At 43.4% G+C, this 5,222-nt stretch overlaps 1 long non-coding RNA gene across 2 annotated transcripts; it reads right to left on the bottom strand.

The window, feature by feature from the left end:
• Nucleotides 1–3,714: 3,714 nt before the first annotated feature.
• Gm11423 (predicted gene 11423) lies at nucleotides 3,715–5,156 on the bottom strand. Of its 2 annotated transcripts, NR_126067.1 has the most exons (3): nucleotides 4,970–5,156; nucleotides 4,249–4,412; nucleotides 3,715–4,049 (listed from the first exon to the last, which is right to left on the bottom strand). It is a non-coding gene; the product is annotated as a predicted gene 11423 (long non-coding RNA). The 2 variants fall into 2 exon arrangements; NR_126068.1 differs by lacking the exon at nucleotides 3,715–4,049 and having other exon boundaries at nucleotides 4,151–4,412.
• Between the last annotated feature and the right edge of the window lie 66 nt (nucleotides 5,157–5,222).

The following is a 5,222-nucleotide window of genomic DNA, read 5'->3' on the forward strand; positions in this document are numbered from 1 at the left end:
GAACCTTTTCTCTGGTATATTCCTGTAATCACAGCACTTAGAGGCCAAGGCAGGAAGATCGCAAGTTCTAGGCCATACATAGTGGGACCCTGTCTCAAAATTCTAAAATAAAGTGACAGAGGGGCAGAGATATGAAGACACTCAAGGCTCATTGACCAGCCAGTCTAAAAGAAGCAATGAGCTGGGAAACTGTCATAAAAATTAGGGTAAACCTTTCACTCCCAATATTTCTGCCCTCTACCTACACCATACAAAGTGGTGGCAGAGGAGAGGAGAGGAACAGATTAACCAAAAAAATTAAGGATACATGAAAAATCCCTGAAGACCCATCAACTCTGTAAGCCAATTTAAAAACATAATTAAAAAAAAATAGATGCTGGGTTTGGTGGTACATATCTTTACTTCCAGGACTTTTGAGGTGAAGGCAGGAAGATCTCTGAGAGTTCAAGGCCAGCCTAGTCTATATAGCAAGTTCTGGGACTATATGCTAAGATCTTGTCTCAAAAACAAACAAACAAAAAAAATTTAACCCAGATAGCCTACATGGTGAATATTATTCTAGGAGACATGTTAATCTATTAAGATCTCAGAACCTAGTGAGGGGCACCTTCCTGAGTTATTATTGGTTGGGAAGGTTCCAGAAGTTCCTGAAACAACACAGGCTATTACTGTTCTTGGTCTCCCAGCAGAACTAGATGGTAGGCCCTAATGCTAACGATAAAACGGTCTTGGGTTGTAAGACAGAGGATCCAAGCTGGAAATGGCCTCCAAGATTACTTTCTCCTTGATGACTGCCTTTCATGTACTGAAGGGTGCTGTGTAGGATGCCGAGTCAGAAAAGACATCAATGGTATCCCTGCAGCCAACCAGATGATTACAGTACTGACCTTCCAGGCAATGCGTGCCCACTGGCACAATCGTGGCATGAAGGTTATGGGGGCAACCAACTACTTTTGGATTGGATTTGAGATGGGCTTACAGGAAGGAATTCAGTAGCATTAAACTGGCCAAAGTACAAGGCTCAGAAGGTCAGTTTGTCCAGAAGAACCTACCAACTGTTGCTAAATAACATGTTGTCCAGCTACCTTCTAAATATTAATGCTTATCCCCATAGATAGTGCTGTCCTTAAATTTGGGCAGAGTAGTTCTCTCTGTGGTGGTCAGAGTGCTGAGAATAAGTGTCTATTGAGTGTTCAGCCCTAAATAGGGTGTTTGTATCAATCACCCGCACGCCTCCCACAGAGGCAATGGAAGGGAACAGCCGGAGGAGGATGAGGAGTGCTGTGAAATGCTGTTCTTTGCCACGGCCTGACCACTGCCCAGGAAGTCACTGGTGCTACGGTGAACCGAGCAAGGTTAGGTCAACGAGATCAGTCAGCACTCCGATAGGCAGCACTAATGTGTTATTAACAAAATCAGCGAGGCCATAAAGGCAGGCAGGGATGTGTTGGGGGTTCCTAGGAGGATGGAAGGGAGAGATGGGGGTGTATATGATCAAGATGCATGGCTTACATGTATGAAATTGTCAAAGAAAATTTTAAATCCTTTTATTTTTTTTTTAAAGTAGAAAATTAGCCAGGCGTGGTGGCGCACGCCTTTAGTCCCAGCACTTGGGAGGCAGAGGCAGGTGGATTTCTGAGTTCGAGGCCAGCCTGGTCTACAGAGTGAGTTCCAGGACAGCCAGGGCTACACAGAGAAACCCTGTCTCGAAAAAAAAAAAAAAAAAAAGTAGAAAATCACTGGGCATGATGGTGCATGTCTTCAACCCCAGTACTTGGGAGGCGGTACTTCAGAGAGGAGTTCTCTGAGTTTGAGGCCAGCCAGGGCTACACAGAGAAACTGTCTCAAAACAATAACTAAAAAACCCACCAACAAAAAGGTAGAAAAATCACTTACGAGGACTCTGGCCTCTATGTATATATTCACGGGGGAGCATACACACACACATAAATATACACATACATCTACTCACAAAATAATAAAGGAAGAAAACCTATGAAAATGTCAGTTCTTCCCAACTTCATCTCAAATTAGTGCACTCTCAAGCAAAAATCCCAGCAGGTCATTTTGTGGCTATCAGATTTAGATGACTCCAGTGTTTACATAAAAAAGCAAGAGACCCGCTAGAGCCAACATAACCACTAATGGAAAATAACATAGCTACACTAGCTGATGCCAAGGCTCACTCTAAAGCCATATTAACCAACACGGTGGTATTAATAAAAGAACAAGTATATCACTGACAGAAATATGGAGCCCAGAAGTAGATCTTCACACAGTCAAATATCTCTAAAAGAAGCAAAAACCAAAAGACAGACACTGTATGTATTTTGTCCTGTATGTGAAACCTAGATTTAAAATTCTGTATGTACTCTCGTAGATGTGTTTGTAGGTCAAGAACCTAGAAACAGGATTAGGAGGGGAGGAAGAGAGCTCAATGGTACTGGGCATTAATGGTGATGGAACACCCACACCAGGAAGGCAGAGCCTGCACCAGGAAGGCAGAGACAGACACTAACAGGCAGGAGCAATCCAGCTGGAGATGGAGTAGGCACACAAAGAGCAGTGTCGCTGGCAACAGAGGAGAACAGGGTAATCTACACCATGATAAACCCATTATTATATATATCAACTTGAAATTAAATATTGAAACAAGATCTTTCAATGAAGCCCTCCTTGGCCTGGAACTGGACATAAAAACCAGACTGTCCTCTAACTCAGAGATCTGCTTGCTTCTACTTCTCAGTGGAAGACATGAACCTCCATGCTTAAAAAGGTTAATTTTTAACAGGAGCAAATACAAAAAAAGGGACACAAGCAATCCTTTAAAAATTGGTCTTGAAGTAGGGTGTGGTGGTGCACGCCTTTAATCCCAGCACTTGGGAGGCAGAGGCAGGCAGATTTCTGAGTTCGAGGCCAGCCTGGTCTACAAAGTGAGTTCCAGGACAGCCAAGGCTACACAGAGAAACCCTGTCTCAAAAAAACAAAACAAAAACAAAACAAAAGAATTGGTCTTGAATAACCCAGAATCCACGTGCAAAGAGAGAAAGGGGCAGGTAGGACATGGATAACCGACCTTACATTCTTTACAAAAAGCAATTCAGTGGATCACAGAGCTAAATATAAAGTGCAAAACTTCCCCATTTTACTAGGGAAACTGAAGCCCAGACATGAAACTAGATGAAGGTTTACACAGCTCAGGCTAGAACAAAATTCAGTCTGACTGTGCTGTTCCAAAGCCCTATTTTCTTCACCAAACTTGACCTCTCCTTGATGGATCAGTTCTCACTTTTATTAAGAAATACAAGCTTGGCATGGGGGTATACAGCTCAATTCCCACTGTTATAGACTGGGGGGGGGGGGGGCTGCTGCATTGGAGATAAGCCTACAGCTACACAGTGAGATTGTCCTTCCCTAAAATAAAAAGAAAAAAAGAAAAGAAATATCACTGCATCTAGATTCACGCTAAATGAAAGTTCAGTGCTCTTACCGTCAAAAAAAGAAAAAGAAAGAAAAGGAAAGGAAAGGAAAGGAAAGGAAAGGAAAGGAAAGATATGCAATTGGCAGCTTTGGTACCTAGCGCTGTTTCACAGCAGGGGCACCTAAGTCAGAGATGATTATGAATACCATGTAGTTCTCATCAAGCAAAGCAAATACTTAGGGCCTGAGTCTTTTTGTACACTTCCGTCATTAACAAAGACATAATGAACTTCCTTTTAAGGGGTTCAACACTCTTTTATTAACCATTCATTTCATTAGCTCTCGAATTTCATTCATTTAGAAGTAGATGCAGGCAACATGGCAGCGTCAGATGCCTTTCATCCCAGCACATGGGAGGCACAGGTAGGTGGATTTCTGAGTTTGAGGCCAGCCTGGTCTACAAAGTTTGAGTTCCGGGACAGCCAGGGCTACACAGAGAAACCCGGTCTAAGAAGAGAAAGCCTTTGCAGATACCCACTGCTCCTCACCACAGGCTTTCTGTCTGTGGAGTGCTGAGCTGGAGCCATAACAATGGGAGTTAAGCACGCAGCCCCATCGTTTCTGATGCCCTAGTTCAAAGACAGTAAAACCAAACAGGTGAGTGACAGTAAATATTCTTTAACCGAACACATAAAAAATTGGCCAGCAAATAACTGGAATATATGCACTATTACTATTAATGAGGTATTTTACTCTCTTTGGGGAAGTGTTGGGTACTTGTCAGTGTACAGTGTTCATTTACAGCATCTCTCACTTCAGACTGCTTACATTTCCAGGGCTCAGCAACCGAATATATTGCTTGTGATGAAAGGGTTGGTCAGCACAGGGAAAGTCCATTGGGTTAAGATCAACTCCAGTCAAAATGTTCACGCTTCCTCAACTGGAGCCCTTGAGCCTAAGGCCTTCCGAACTCCAAACCCAGGTTTATCCTGCTGCAAGTTAAGAGAAAACAAAGAGCCTTCACCTCATTTCAAACACCAGGATCTAGCTGGCCTCAGTACAGCAGACACTCAACCTTGAACTCCAGAGAGCCTCCCTCGGCTCATTCTCCAGTTCTGTTAAAGACCTCGTCTATCAGCCCTTCATTTCTATGAACAAATAACTGAGCACCTCACACAGATTCAAGCATACACCTTCCTCTCCATCTCAAGGCCACTTTGATATGGACAACAGCCTTTTAGTGAGTCGGCTTGTCTTAGTCTCTCCCCTGACCAGCTTCAACTATAGTGACCCCTCACAGCGTTCTTTCCCTATGGAAAAAAAGCTAAACTCTTCCTCAGAAATAGAACTTAGTTCCACGATCTGCACTTTATTTACCTAACAAAGCCCAACTGTTTGCCCTTCCCAGACTGAACAAGGCCTGAATACTTTTATTTTTTGAAAAATTAGCCATCTTGAACTCACAGAGCCTATTTGAGGTTTAGAAGCACTAGTTCGCTAAATGACATAAACGGGGCCACAGTCCCTGTTCTTCACATTTTCTAATTACCTTTTTAATTAAAGTAGTGCCTTTTAATTCAGCAAAACTCCTGCGGTGCGGAAGACACAGGTGGAACGACTCGAGCTTCCCATCCCTAGGATCACTGCAATGATTTTTCAACACTACCTTCAATATCTAACAATCTGAGAAACTCTAGGAAGTTCAGGGACGCTGCGCCCCAAGCCGCCACTCCAACCCAACACTCAGTTCAAGATTTCCGGGTAGGAATAGAACAGCGACCCACGTGGCGACCGGAGGGGGC

The sequence above is a fragment of the Mus musculus genome, chromosome 11 (assembly GCF_000001635.26).
Source record: "Mus musculus strain C57BL/6J chromosome 11, GRCm38.p6 C57BL/6J".
Lineage (NCBI taxonomy): Eukaryota > Metazoa > Chordata > Mammalia > Rodentia > Muridae > Mus > Mus musculus.